The sequence below is a fragment of the Mauremys mutica genome, chromosome 4 (assembly GCF_020497125.1).
Source record: "Mauremys mutica isolate MM-2020 ecotype Southern chromosome 4, ASM2049712v1, whole genome shotgun sequence".
Classification (NCBI taxonomy): domain Eukaryota; kingdom Metazoa; phylum Chordata; order Testudines; family Geoemydidae; genus Mauremys; species Mauremys mutica.
This window is the reverse complement of record NC_059075.1, coordinates 94,080,759-94,097,315: the sequence shown is the minus strand read 5'-3', so window position 1 is coordinate 94,097,315 and position 16,557 is coordinate 94,080,759.

The following is a 16,557-nucleotide window of genomic DNA, read 5'->3' as shown; positions in this document are numbered from 1 at the left end:
TCTAAAACAGGGGTCGGCAACCTTTCAGAAGTGGTGTGCCGAGTCTTCATTCATTCACTCTGATTTAAGGTTTCACGTGTCAGTAATACATTTTAATGTTCTTAGAAGGTCTCTTTCTATAAGTCTATAATATATAACTAAACTATTGTTGTATGTAAAGTAAATAAGGTTTTTAAAATGTTTAAGAAGCTTCATTTAAAATTAAATAAAATGCAGAGCCCCCCAGACCAGTGGCCAGGACCCAGGCACTATGAGTGCCACTGAAAATCAGCTCGTGTGCCGCCTTCGGCACTCGTGCCATAGGTTGCCTACCCCTGATCTAACTTTTCCATCAGTGGTAATTTTTGAATCAAGACTGGATGTTTTTCTAAAATATATACTCTAGGAATTATTTCTGGTGACATTCTATGGCCTGTGTTACAGAGGAGCTCAGATTAGATGATCACAATGGTCCCTACTGGTCTTGGAAACTCTGATATTTATTACTACTGTCAGTAATTTTCTCCACAATTTCTCCATATACATGAAAACTGATGAAAAAATATTTCCATCAATAATATTCAAAATTTACAGATAGTCAAAATCAGAAAAATGCCGCTTGAGAATTTATTAGAGTTTAACTTAAGGATGTACTCTGTATATTTTGACATGTGAAAGTGCACATCTTGGTGCTCTCAGTGTCTAAGGGCACCTACCAAAATCCAGCCAATGTATCCAATTGCTGAAGAATTTGGATCCTGCCATCGCAGACAACAGTTCACTTCGTGTGAGCAAGTGGAAGTGTTCGCTGTATATTTTGTGTTTTAATAGTTATAAAGCTTTAACTTTTGGAATCTGAACATCTGTCATTAAATAATTGTCCCAGTATTTGGTTTGCCCTGTCATAATTGCCTGCAACTGTGAAAATTTAAATAGATAAAAAAAGCTTAAAAATAAACATTGATAGAATCTGTTAAAATTATATATATAAAAAATAGAATTCTGCCAAGCTTACTCTTAGTGATGAATGCAAAAGTGGTGGTGAGGTGTGCTGTAAATAAAGAAAAGACTACCATAGCTCATGGTGTGAATCCAGACCCTCGCTCAAGCTAGCTGGGAATTGCTTTAGCTGTCTCCCTGGCCTGGTTTTACTAGTGTTCAAGCACTGGTGGTCAATTCCCATATTGAGCTACTGAACGTCTGGCTGCATATAGCAGTATTCAGAGCAATGGTAGGCTCTCAAATCTGAAGGTTTAAATTAAATGGGGCTTCTGAATCTGAAATGTTGCCTTCCCCTCTAGTTTTGGCTTTGTAAAATTAAAATGTGACTGAGATCTTGCAAACCTAAATCCACCCTCAGTTTTGCCTATAATCCAAACCTACCTTCAGCACCAGGCGATTTTAAGTCTGCTTGTATACCACTCTTTCCTTCTTGTTGACTCCAATAGCCTTTGGATCAAGCCCTGAAAGCATTTTCTTTGTTTGAGGACTAAAACCTCAGCCTCTTGCCAAGATTGCTAATTAAAACTCTTCATCAGATACATGTATTTTTTTAGGAAAATATCATCATGAGGCAGGCCAACGACAACAACATTCTTGCTATAGGCAGGATGCACTTCAACAGGGTAAATAGCTCAGATGCACTTTACATTTAATTATGAAATTTTCCTACAAACTTCCTGCTGTAGTTTAATTTTTACTGACAGCTAATAACTGTAATAATCTCAGAACACTGCCTGCTTTGATTTTTGTTAACTTGCAGCAGACAAGAAGAGGGGGCATATCATTACAACATCACAAATATCTGAAGTAAAGCAGTCTTCATAAAAATACTACAGCATGCTACAGGAATGGTCCAAACTGCTACTTATAGTAGTGAGTCTGTGTTTTGACTCAACATGTTTTTAATGAAAATGCACATATCTTGCTCAGCAATCTGCATGTCTGAAAATTGAAAGAGCATTTCTGTGCTAACCTGTGGGAAAAATTTGACATGTAATTTAGATGGAGACCTTAAAGTCTATGAATCTGAGTCTATGAGCTCAAGCTGGAATGATTGGAACTAGATTCAGATCACCCCAAAGTCTGAAGATGTTCTTATTTGTGGATTTGGCTTGGCTCATTAGAGATGGATTAGCTGTGAGATTTGGATCTCCAGATTTCCTCAAAACATAGGTATTTGGCTCCCAGTATTTGGTTTGAGACTATTTCTACAGTTAGTGTTTCTGAGCCTCGTCTCAATGTCAGCCATCTTGCTGCAAAGAGTGCGGTCATTTGTGACCCTGACAGTAGGGAAGCCCAAAGAACAACAAAGGCCTATTTTTTTGGAAGTGCTAACTATACAAATCCAGTTAACATAATCAGTGAAATCTGAGAATACTCAGCATCTCTGAAAATCTGGCCCCATGAGACTAAAATAAATTTCCCTTCCGCTTCATATTGGTTTAGCAAACACTTCCTGTGTACTCTAGAGACACTTTCTGCTGGGGCAGAAACAAAGAAGCCAAGGACAGGGCAATCACAGACAGCAGCTATACAGAGAAGAAGAAAGTTTATCTAATTTCTGTACGTAGTTCTGTTCATAATAATAGTTTATCTTGAAACCAGTCTGCTCAACAGTAAGATACCACATGGCACCAGAAGCGGAAAGCATAGGGTGCTGGAAGACTTAAGTAAGTAAGGGAGGTAACTTTGATATGGCTGCTACAGAGCTTCTGTAATTGCAAGTAACTCCCCCATCAGCCCTGAAAATAAGGGGAGATGCTGGATGTACCTGGAAAAGGTTCAAACAGCAATTTGAGCTGTATATGAAAGCTACATATAAAGTTGGAGGATGAACAGTGGGAGACACAGAAGCTCTAGATATACACAAAACACTCCATACAGATGGTAGTGGGGCGGGGAGGGGAGAGAGAGAGAAAAACTTTGATGACATAATGAAAATGTTTGAGGGTCACTGTGTCCTTAGGGGGGAAAAAGTTACCAGAGAGAGAGGCTCAGAATGAGACTGCAGAATGAAGGGGAAATAATAGAAGAGTTTGTCACGGATTTAAAACTAAAAAGTCAGTCCTGTGAATATTCAATATTAAAAAACATCCCCAGAACAATCTGGTTTTTAGAGTGGCAACAATAAAAAAAAATAAGTCAGTGAACGGTTACTAAGGGAGATGGATCTGACACTAAGGGCAATTTGTGGAACATGCTACAGTAAAAGTTTCACAAGACTTAGGGCTAGTCTACACTTACCTGCCGGGTCGACGCGGTGAGTTCGACTTCTCGGAGTTCGAACTATCGCGTCTGATCTAGACGCGATAGTTCGAACTCCGGAAGCGCCGCGGTCGACTCCGGTACTCCACCACTGCAAAAGGCGGTGGCGGAGTCGACCTTGGAGCCGCGGACTTCGATCCCGCGGCGTCTGGACGGGTAAGTAGTTCGAACTAGGGTACTTCGAGTTCAGCTACGCTATTCACGTAGCTGAACTTGCGTACCCTAGTTCGACCCCCGCCCTTAGTGTAGACCTGCCCTTAAGAAAGAGGCTAGAAGAGGAGCTACAAAACCTGACAGCAAATGACTTCATCTGGAGAATAGAAAAATCACAACGGATTGGGTTTACTCCTTAGTAATTGTAGAGAAAAAAAGAAAAGAGGGGGAGGGAAGATTCCTCTTGTGTATGGACCCTAAGGAGCTGAACAAACACATAAAAGGAGAACACTTCCATTTGCTCACAAAGTGAACTGTTGTCTGCGATGGCAGGATCCAAATTCTTCAGCAATTAGATGCATTGGCTGGATTTTGGCAGGTGTCCTTAGACACTGAGACCGCCAAGATGTGCACTTTCACCACACCATTTGGCAAATACTGTTTCCTAAGACTGCATTTCAGAATGTTTAGCTCCAGAAGTCTTTCTTTGTACAATGAGCCAGATGCTTGAGGTCTAGCAGGTGTGAAAGTGTGCATTTATGACATAGTAATCTGAATCACCACTGGCACTGACCATCAGGAATGACTGAAGAGAATACTGGAAATCATGAGAGCTAATAACCTTAAACTGAATAAGCAATGTCAATTTCAAACAATGGAAATAACATATTTGGGAGAGAGACTGACCTCCAAGGGGAATCTTGCCCAATGAATCAAAGGTTCAAGCACAACTGAACATGTCAAGACTTGAAGATAAAAAGGGAACTCAAAGGCTGCTAGACGTGTGGAATTATGTCTGCAAGTTCAGACCTGACTATACATCTTGCACAACTCAGTTAAAACATCTCATCCACAAGGTGACCAAATGGACATGGACACCAGAGCCTGAAAGAATGTTCCATGATTGAAAGCACATTCTGACATCAGCTCCAGTGCTGCAATCTTTTGACCCATTGAAAGACATCAGACTCTGCACAAATGCCTCCAAAATGAAGACTGTATGCAGTGCTATTACAGAGTCATGGAACAGAATGGGTGCCAGTCTCATATGCATCTAGGGCACTATGATAGCTGCAGAAAGGATGTACGCAGAAATTGAAAGACACTAGGTCTGGTGTGTGGATGTACAAGATTTTGTGACTTTCTCTATGGGATGTAGCTGAATTTAGGGAATATATAGTGAAGAACTTGCTAAAAAAAGCAATAAATGCAACAGAAGATCATATTTAGCACTACTTAGCTATAGAGTTTACATGGCTGCAATGTGGAAAATTATGTGATAAACTTATTTATAACAGACCAATAAATACTTTATTACTGGATGTGGGACAAAAACAAAGGATGACTGTGTTAGAGAAGAAAAGACTGGGAAAGTACAATCAGAAAAAAAACACAATAAAGGAGCAAGACCTTTTCCACAGTTAAAAAACAAAGACTTTGTGAGAATTTGGCAAGATGGGCACAGGACACAAAGTTGCAATGACCAAAAAAGAGTTATCTCAGTCATTCTCAGTGATCACAGACGAAGGCAAAGTCTTACGAAGAAATCATAAGCATCTGCTCAAGATACCTGACAACTTGCCTGAGACAAGGGAAATTAGATCAAACGTACAAGTTGAAAATAATTCACAAACTGACCCTGTTATTGACCATGAGACTGAACAGTCTGTTACTGAGAAGAATTTGACTAAAGAGTGTTTGCAATATAGCAGGTTGGGAAAATTACTGAAACACCCTCTGAGACTGACTGAGGCATGTTAGGGTTGTGTTTAAGCAACCTGAAGAGTTAATTCAGAAAATATTTTTTTTAAAAAAGGAATATAGACTAGGTCCTGCAGGAAATGTATAGATACCATATTTCCTCTACACTGTAGATGCAGTCTTTGGTTATCTTGGGACATGCTTCCTGCTGGGCAAAAACAGGGAAGCCCAGGACAGGGCAGTCACAGGCTGCAGCTACACAGAATAGTAGAAAGCTTTGTTACCTGATTTTTTGTACATAGTTTCTGTTCATAATAAAGGTTTTATCTTGACAATAATCTGCTCATTAGTAAGATATTTCAAGATCGACGAGGACATTGCTGTCCTAGCAAAATGGCCACCACCAGAAGCACCACCATCCTGCAGCAAAAAAACTTCAGGACCAGACTTCAAAGAGAAACTGCTGAGCTTCAGTTCATCTGCAAATTTGACACCATCAGCTCAGGATTAAACAAAGACTGTGAATGGCTTGCCAATTACAGAACCAGGTTCTCCTCCCTTGGTTTTCACACCTCAACTGCTGGAACAGGGCCTCATCCTCCCTGATTGAACTAACCTCGTTATCTCAAGCTTGCTTCTTGCTTGCATATATATACCTGCCCCTGGAAATTTCCACTACTTGCATCCGATGAAGTGGGTATTCATCCATGAAAGCTCATGCTCCAAAACGTCTGTTAGTCTATTAGGTGCCACAGGATTCTTTGCTGCTTTTACAGATCCAGACTAACACGGCTACCCCTCTGATACTTGACACCACCAGAAGGATCCTCTGAAATTCTACCTGTAATTATATCATAGTTTTCCATTTTTTTATGATGAAAAGTGTTCCTTAATGTTTGCTCTTTCCAAATGCTGAGCTGAGTGAAATGGGCATAATTTTGTTAAAAGAAAATAAACTTTAATTTTTCTCTAACTTTTTCATACCACGAGCGTCTTTGGATATCCTATTTAAAAAAAATTAACAGGAATTCTGAAAAACTTCCTATCAAAACATTGAGCAACAAAATTAAAGGTTTTAGAGTTCGATAATTGTAGAAAAGTTTTTGTAAAACCTAGAAATGTTAACTTCCCCACCATATACATTCTATATTGCAAAAATGGTGAATAAATACTAACAGCTTTTCTTCCAGTTGTCAAGTTATTGGATCATCCTGAATGGCATTATGATAAAAACATTTATTTCCAGTTTAAACTCCACTAAGGGATCAAAAATGACTTAAAGTGCAGTCCTGCTTTGCAAAGTGACTCTATCAAATGGCATTGCATGAGTGCTATGTTTGTGTCTCAATGACTGCTAATACTTTATAACTAAAATATGACTTTAGTATCTGCCAGCCTGCAAAACTCAGCCTGAGATCTGAAAGTGAAGCTGGGATCTTTCCAGTGCATCATTGCTATTAATAAATGTCAAATTGGGGTGTTAGTTATACCTTTGCTGAAACAGTGATCTTCCCTTGATTCGGCGTATGTATAACAGATTCCATTCCTTTTTGTGCATCATCAATAGAATTGTTTACTAAAGCCATGTCTACATTCTGCGGCTAAATTGGCACCACTGTGATCAATGCAGTGGCATCAATTTAGCGGGTCTAGTGAAGGCACACTAAGTTGATGTGAGAGCGCTCTCCCATTGACGTCTGTAATCCACCTCAATGAGAGGCAGAAGCTGTGTCATCGTGAGAGTGTCTTCTGTTGACACAGTATAGTGTGGACATTTCTGTAAGTCTATCTAAGATAGATCGACTTACATTACTTACGTAACTTAACTAATGTAACTTAGACCAACTACAGCAGGGGTCGGCAACCTTCGGCATGCGGCCCATCAGGGTAATCCACTGGCAGGCCGCAAGATGTTTTGTTTACATTGATTGTTTGCAGGCATGTCCCCCTGCAGCTCCCAGTGGCCATGGTTCGCTGTTCCTGGCCAATGGGAGTTGCGAGAAGCAGTAGCCAGCACATCCCTGTGGCCCGCGGCTTCCTGCAGCTCCCATTGGCTGGGAACGGTGAACTACGGCGACTGGGAGCTGGGGGGGGTTGTCGTTTCTGTGGATGGTCAATGAAAAAAAAATGTCTCGCAGCCCACCAGTGGATTACTCTGATGAGCTGCATGCTGAAGGTTATTGACCCCGGACTCCAGCATTAGCGTAGACCAGACCTAAGAGCCAATCAATATCCCTCTTTTAGCTGTCTTACCTCTGAAGTGCAAATACATGTATAAAGAAGTAAAAATAGGTTTTGTTTGTTTGTTTGTTTTCCAGGTAACATCAGCAGAGATGACTCTGAATATCCACTCGACACAGATCTACGGAATAAGAGGTGCCATATTTACAAAGTCGCTTTTAAGTGTCGCACAACATTTTAATGCAAAAATACTGTATATATTGTCGTGTATCTGTTTTGTTTCTGTTTGTCTTCTTATTGCTAATTAAATAATTACACAGATTTCCTTTCTTGCAACAGGAATTAAATAGAACTTAAAGCAAAATATCAGATGTCTGCAAATTGAAATTGGTACTCAAACTAGCATGAGTTTTTCCTCTAATAAAGAATAAAGCTCTTGTCTTCCCTAAGTGCACTGCAAAGCTGTTAAGAACATAATAAAGTATTTTAAATTTCTACAGCATTTTATGAGCTGCATCCATTATTCAGAGTGGGAAAATGAATAAATAATATCTTATGCCAACAGACTGTACTTTTTTGCTGGCAAAGAGACTATGCTAATGGGGATTGCTGTTAGCATATGTTATGAAAACAAGTATGGCAACTTGAGTTGTGAATTAAAACTCAAGCACAAAGATGCGCTGAAGTAAAGCAGCCTGAAAATTCTTTGAAATGACTTATTTAGGGCTGAGAGACAAAGTGGGCGAGGTAATATCTTTTATTGGACCAACTTCTGTTGGTGAGACAAACAAGCTTTCGAGCTTAAACAGTTCTTCTTCAGGGCTGGTTATTCAGGTCAACTTGTTCAGGTTATTTAGGACTGCACACTTTTTTCCCCTTTGAAGACGTGTTACCATAGTAACTTTTAGACAATCAATTATTATTGTTTTGATCTAAATCAGTGTTTGACACCCAGTTTCTTTGTTGTTGTTATTATTAATATTATTTATTTCCCCACTCCTTTGTGTATTCTACAGTACATTGTTGAACACAGAATTTTCACTCTTGGAGCATCTTACAATTTCTTTGGGGCCTCTGAATAACTCAGAGCAATACTTTGGAAAAGTGTACAGGAATCTGCTCATTTAAAGGGCATATATATGGTTTTACCTTTATAATTTTCTAAATACCAATGAGATATGCCCAAGCAAATTTAAAGAGTGTTAGTTGCTTTAAACATTTGAGCAATCCTAGACTCCTCAAGCATGAATGCCTTTTACACACAAAGATGCCAGTTGCTGAAAAAAACCTATTGCATATAATAATGCAGATGAGATAGGAGCAGACCATGCTGATAAAAGGTTTAGAAAACCTGATCTACGAGGAAAGGTTAAAAAAACTGGGCATGTTTAGTCTTCAGAAAAGAAGACTGACTGAGGACCTCTTGGCTGTCTTCAAATATGTAAAGGGCTGTTACAAAGAGGACTGTGATCAATTGTTCTCCATGTCCACTGAAGGAAGGACATGAAGTAATTGGCTTAATTTGCAGCAAGCGAGATTTAGATATCAAGAAAAAACTTTCTAACTACACGGGCAGCTAAACTCTGGAATAGGCTTCCAAGGGAAGTTGTGGAATCCCCATCACTGGAAGTTTTTAAGAACAGGTTGGACAAATACCTGTTGGGATGGTCTAGGTTTACTTGGTTCTGTCTCAGCGCAGTGGGGCTGGACTAGATGACCTCTCAAGGTCCAGTGCAGCCAGACATATCTATGATTCTAGTCTATTTTTCACTGCCCGATGTGAGTGGAATGCACACAGCAAACTGTTATAAATGCTAGAAAATACAAGAGATGTTAAACATTAATTCAATTTTTATTATTCTAAGCACTGGTGGATTGCTGTAGAGGCCCACAGGGTCCATGCCCAGGGGCCCCGATCAATTGGGGGGCCCCCACAGGCTGGAATCCTGACCTGCCCCCTGCTCCTCCTCTCTCTCCCTCCCCCCGGGACCCTGCCACCCTTCTCCTCCTCTTTCCCCTTGAGGCCCCGCCCCCTTGCCAGGCTGGATGCAGGAGCTGTGTAGGGTAATTTCCCCGGTGTGGAGCTGGCTCCCCTCAAGTTCCTCTTCTTCCCCCCTCCCTCCCACGCAGAGCTGTCCCCCCACTCCCCACCTCCTTCTCTCCTCCTCCCTCCCATGTGGAGCTGCCTCCTTCAGCCCCTTTTCTTCCCCCCATTTTACACATGGGTATGGTGAAACACACAGAGTTTAGGTGAATTGCCTACACTCAAGCACAAAGTGAATCAAGTATCACTGCTAGTTAGAGAACTCAAGAGTCCTGATTCCCAGTCTCCAACACTTACCAAAGATATTGTTCAAAAAAACAAAACAAACCCTTTGTCTCAGCTATTACAATATTTAGCACTTAGGCACAGCTCTCTGGCACAATGTTGTATTATGTGTACAGACAGCTTCAGCTGTCTACACTTACTCACCTGAAACTACAGGCTCCAAAACTAGTGTCTCAAGTATCAGCAGGGTTATTAATTCTAACCCAAAACCCAAAGCCAAACAGTTTATTGACAAGATGATAAATTTAAGATAGCCACATTTTTAGTGCACTGAACCATTTATTTCTATGCTGCCTATTTTATATTAGTGTTTTGATTCTTTGACATGTAAAGAGACAAGGCTCTTGCCCTGAGTAGCTTACAATCTAGTATTTTTCCAATGAATATGTAGCTTATATATAGTGTTTTTAAACTTCAAGCTGCTTTATAAAAGCTAAATAATTAAACCTCACTCCTGCTGGGAGGTAAGTAAGTAAAAATCGTGTTATGATGTGGAAACTCAGATAGTGCAAAGTTGTGCAATTAGCAAAGATCACCTAGCAAGGAAGAGGACTCATTTTTCTGGCTCCACAGCCCTATGCTCAGACGTTCTGACTACATCAGCTTCTCAAACCACTTAAAAAGGAAAATGTACATATTGTATCTATGTTAAACAGGAATAATTGAAGTATTTTAAATCATTACATGTTTTTCTTTATTAAACCAGTTGCAATAAGATAGGCAGTTCTAACTCATTTAAAACAATAAAGGCAGTAAAAAAACCTGCAGCAACTGTACACGGTTCTTTTGTTGTCTTCAATAAATAGCTGTTTTTTTCCAGCTCCCTGTATTTGTAAACAGACTTTTCCTTCTAGCCCCCCCCTCCGAACCTATCCCCCTCCCTCCATGTGGAGCTGCCCCCGCCCTGAGTCCCTTTTTGGCAGAACTGGACATTTGTCTCATTTGCTCTTGTCAACTGATGATGGACAAATGTCCAGTTTTGCCAAAAAAGTCGGGATGTCTGGGGCAGAGCTTAAAAGGGGACTGTCCTGGCCAAAACAGGATGTATGGTCACTCTAGACTGTGTACTAAGAGCCTCCCAGGCAGCTGTGGGGAGCACCGGACCTTCCACCTGTCCTGGGTGAGGAGCCGGGGTGCCTGAGAGCAGCCCCTGGCCTGTGTCCCTGGCCCCCCAGGGCATGCTGTCCAGGACAGGTGGAGGGTCCAGAGCTCCCCACAGCAGCCCAGGCTCCCTGGGCAGCTCTTACCCTGGCCTGACTTCTGTCCAGGCCAGGAGGCAGGGCCATGGGAGAATGCGGGGGAGGCCCCAAGGTGTGTGTGGGGGGCGGGGGGGCAATGTTCTTTGTGCCTAGGGCTGCAATAAATCTTAATCTGCCTCTGATTCTAAGCATTATTGCGAACACAGGGCAAAATCCCTATGTTTAATCTCAGTAATTCTGCTCTCAGTGACAATCCTAGCAACCAATAGCCAACAGTGGGAGTTTTCCTTAAGTGAGGACTGAATAAAAATTTGAGAGAATTTGTACGTATTGAATGAATGTAATGCAATAAAGAAAGAATGTAATATAGAAAAGACTGAATTTCCTTTTCAACCTTAAGATCCTGAACTTACCCTCACAATAATAATATTACAGTGGTGTGTTCACCCTCATGAATAGCACCCAATTCAGAAGCCAGCATACCAGGGTTTTAGTTTTAGAAATACTGTTTTATAGAGACATGAGCTTTCATTTAGTCCTTAATTCTGCGTCATTAAAGTTAATGGGAGCTAATGAGTGTAGGATAAAGCCTGAAATCATGTTACATGTGCTAGTAAAAGATGTCCCTAGTTGTAGGGTATAAGTTACTGTTTGTTTATTTTTTACTCAAACCTGTGAATATAGGTCCTCAGACTTTTCTCCTGGTGTGGTACACTTTGAAGCGATCTAGCTACGAATGGATAATGCATTTTTGTCCAGGGTAACTAATGTAAATCAAATGATATTCCACAAACAACGTAAAATAAATAAGAGTGGAATGCAAGACACTACCACTCTCAGCATAATTTAATAGTGCTGTAAATGTCTGAACAGCTAAATATAATGAATGAGTGAAGCACATGTGTTGATTTGACAGCATTAAGACTGTTATTGATGCAGTAATGCTGGTAATATTTCTTAAGTTTGGCATTTATAAGCGCTGGACTTTAAATCACAGCAAGATAAATAAAACATGTGATGCAATTAGATATCAGTAACAAAGTCTAATAACATCCAGTGAGCCCAGCCACTCAGAGCCTTAATGAAACCTTTGGGGAAGATAACATTTCTTTAACTATTTTCTGTCAAGTTTATATATCTATATCTTGTAATGCAGTTTTGCCCTTTCTTGTAAGAGAGAGAAACAAACGTGTTTTCTTCAGTTAAGTTGTGTACTCACAGTAGTATTTAGGTACTATAGTGATGAGTGCTGCAGTAAACCATAAAATACATAGATAGACTGATACTCCAGTTCTAGTCCAACCACTGACTTTGCTCTGAAAAACTCATGTTACTTTGTATTCACTTGATCAAAATGGTTTTTCCTATTCTCTTTTCTGGATTTTAAGAAACAAATGTTTGTATTTTTTAAAAGAAATTGTAACATTTATTTACAGAAAACTGATTTTTTAAAATTTAATGTGAAGAATAGTAACTGCTCAGAACAGCCTTGCCAGCTGGAACAGCAGGATGGATCTGGGATAGGTTATTATTCAGGATTAGTTGTTCCCAGATACAGTGATGGTAGGCATGATAGAAATACATAGTTAGAACAGACAGATTAGAGAGGAAGGAGATTGTGCATCATTTGCTGTATACTGCAGTAGCATTTAGCCACACAGTTTTGAAGAAAAGGGGATATAATCATCATTTGGTTCCATATGAGGACAGAAGTAGAAAAAAAGCCAGTTACTGAAACCAGGGAAAAATCACATTTGTGTGAGTTCAGAACACACTGTGGGACAAATTGTGTCCTTATTTACCATGCATAAGCCCCTCATATTCTCCCGTGTGTAGTTAACAGGGGCGGCTCCAGATCCCAGCACGCCAAGCGCGTGCTTGGGGCGGCATGCCGCGGGGGGCGCTCTGCCGGTCGCCGGGAGGGTGGCAGGCGGCTCTGGTGGACCTCCCGCAGGCGTGCCTGCGGAGGGTCCGCTAGTCCCGTGCAGCTTCGGTGGAGCATCCGCAGGCATGCCTGCGGGAGGTCCACCGGAGCCGCGGGACCGGTGACTGGCAGAGCGCCTCCCGCGGCATGCTGCCCTGCTTGGGGCGGTGAAATGTCTAGAGCCGCCCCTGGTAGTTAAGTGTACTGGTAAGTATTGCTCTCACACAATCATTAGCAATCCTTCTGGACAAATCTTGAGGTGCAGGATGACTGGAAGAGGGAAAATCTGGCTCCAAATACTTTTTAAAAAGAGACAAGAAATTTGTTGCAAATACCCAGAGGATCAATATGTAAGTATTTAGGGGTGTATTCAATATGTTCTGATAGCCATTGCTCCAACTTTCCTTGGCTTTGAAGTAACAGACAATATTTTATATTTCAAATTAAAAATGTCCCATTTTGTCTGCCATGGAGTTCTGCATGTTACCTACTATAGCTGCCACCTCTCAAGATGGTATTTGACTCCACCTACCCATAATCACAATCATGTCAATCATCATGTTCAAGAGAATGATGCCAATAAGTCAATGGATGGTTTCTTCCCTTACTGACTATTAAGAAAAAGTGAAGCTACATCAATAAAGTGCAGTCCTGCCTAACGCAATTCTTGTCTCTGTCTAGCAAGATGCTGTGATCTATTTATCAAAAGCTGTACTCAGATAGAACAGAATGTCAGACAGTATCAGTAAATTAACAACCCTGAATAAATCTCTGTAAGTGTTGTGAAAATGTCTGATGTCATCCTGACAGTCTTCAGAAACTTGTTTCCAGCCATTACTATTAAGCCAAGATAATAGCAACTTTCAGTGCTGCTGCACATCACCAGCTATCTGACTGTTACAGAGCTGAAATAACACTACTGTGCACTTACAGCACTTTTCATCCAAGACTCTCAAAGTGCCTTACAAATGTAAATTAAACCTCACAATTCCCCAAAGGGTACCATAGAAAATGTTATGCCAGTTTTGCAGATGGGTAAACCAAGCACAGAGAAATGACAGCAACTTGGCCACGGTCACAGGGCATGTCAGTGAAAGAGCTAAGAATATCAGGAGTTCTGACTCTTATTCCTCTGTTCTTTCCACAGGCTCTGAATGAAGTATCAGAAAGACACCACAATGTCTGCTAGTTCTCACACAGCAGTTCTGCTAGGGAAGATTGCATATCGTCTGTTTGATTGCTATTACTCGTCTGCTTAGGACATTATCAAAGTTTAATCATCTAAGAGAGCTTATAAAGGCTAAATAATATATTTTAGATTTAGGTAAGACTAATAACTTTATTTTTAAAGGAAAGTTGTGCTTCTGAGTAAGTTTATTACACCTAGAAATCATGCATGCCACTAGACTATACTAAAACATCCTATTATCACTGCTACCTTGTCCCACCCCATCTTCCTGACCATTTGTTTGCTTCAACCACCTGGTACATCTTGTCTTTTAAATTGTAAGCTCTTTGAGTCAGGTGCTGCCTGACTATATACTGCTCAGCGTCTAGCAGCATGGGAACCTGGTCTGGTTGATGCTACTAGTCCCAGCTGAAACAAAAAGAATAATAAAGTTAGTCTCTATTTCAACTTTGACCTGTGGCATAGATGAGTTAAATATACTGCTGAAAAACAAAATAAAAGTAGTGGTGGGCTGGAACCATAGCCTTGATTTCAAACATCCCCAATTTGCAGATGTTTGAAATCCATATTCGAGCTAAATTCTGCAGCTCTGGACTGTCTGTAGCAGTGCCTTGAAGGCCGAAATTGCTATGTACAAATGCATATTCTCCTGGAGAGATTAAAATCTAAGTAGATGTGACTCTTGATACTTAGGAGAAAGGAAGTACTATTAGCCCCATTTTACACATGAGGAGCTGAAGCATATGGCAGAGCTGGGAACTGAATAGAGATCACCAAAATCCCAGTCCAGTCCCTTAACTACAAGGCCATAATTCTTTTCCACTGCACTTTCTGTATAATTAATCTGAAAATGTTTTTTAGTGAAAAAAAATTGATAGTTCATTTTTGTTGAAATTTTCAGCAAAAGAAATAGACTTCTCCCGGGGAAAAGCAAAACCAAAATCATTTGAAAACAGGTAATAGAATTTGCTTTTATCTTTTTCCATAAAAACGGAGGCAATAATATTTCTATGTAGTTTTTTGAAAAGGTAGTTTAGGTTGCAATGCCAGACTTATGGTTGCCAATACAACTTTAATTCTTCACCCTTGTGTATATGCTTTATGTATATTACATGATCATTTACATTTTATTACATGCTCATATAAAATTTTTTCCACTGGGCCCCTGTTCATTTATTGCAAGATTGTGAAGTGAGGTCATTGGTTCCAGAGATTGAGGCTGAAGGAGGTGAGCAACAGGTGCTGAGAGGGCAGTAATGGCAGATGGATATTTGAATCTTGACATCAACAATCAAAGGATGAAAGTGGGAGACTGTGAGGAGATCCATGTGTCAAAGGTAAACGTGGAGGGAAAAGCAGGGGGCAGATGATGATCACCTTGAAGGAGAAGAAACAAGCAATTGGTTGTTTCTATTATTGGTTCCCTAGACACCCCTCCTCCTGACGGGCTATCAGGGAGCAGGTTTTGGCTCTCTGATATGCTGTCCTACCCTGGCTCAAGCTGCAGGTTTGAGCCTAAGCTGTGGGGCTGCTCTAATGTGTGTCATTTGGCAATAGTCCCCAAAAGTCCATCCGCCAGCTGAGGCTAGCCGAAGGCATGCTTTCTCCCCACCTCCAACATTCCCTTGCACTAGGGCTTGTGGGGAAGGTGGCCTGGGACCTGACTCTGCCAGTTCTATGGCTGCTGGGGTCTCTTCAACACTTTGGGATACAGGTGACGCCAGTCTCCTTTTCCTTTACAGGGCCCATGTGGCACAAAGGGACTTGAAGGATGGGTGGAGAAACTGCACAAGTTATCTTTAATAAAATGCACCCCGTGTTCCTTTGTACAGGAGAAGAGGGGGAGGGGAAGAAGATTGAAATGAGGCAAATGGGTAAAGAAATTTAAAAAACCATGACTATTAAAGCATTCTCCTACTCCTGATGAAGTTAATAGCAAAACTTCCATGACTTCAATACAGCAGAAGCAGGCATAGGAAACAGTATCCTTTAAAAATGTTTTACATGGGTTTGAACAAACTTTTTTTTTTTAAACTGCTAGAATTGTTCAAGCTCTGACCTTACAGATTCAATAGTGGTCTCCCATATTCTGTCTAGACATTTACAATTCTGACATTTAAAAGAAAAAAAGACACAGCAGGGAATGACTTTGAAAGTATGCCAGAAATATAGAGACATGAGTCCAGACTCTGACTAGGTATCCCACAGAGTACAGAAATTCTGAAGCCATTTCTATGGTATTTCTTTGTTCCAAGATTTGTTTAATTCACAAGTGCAGAGGCAGATTCACACTCTGAAGAGTAACTGTTTGATTTCCACACTGTGCTGGTGTAAAACATCAAATTTCAAGGACATTTATGTAGATCCCTATGAGCCCTTGTAATAGAATCAGAAGGTACAGTGGGTGTAATGTATGGGAACCCGGATTGTTACAGATCTCATTCCTGAGAATTTCATTTTGTTGTTGTTATACCTTTAATACATTTCATATATGCAAAATACAGTTCTCACCAATTAAATTTTGCCATATTCAGTTTTCCCATTTATATCCATGTAATGTACATTACTGAAGTATGGCAGTCTGTGAAATCTCTTCGTCTCATTTGCTGCTCTTGATTATGGACCGATGAGAAAC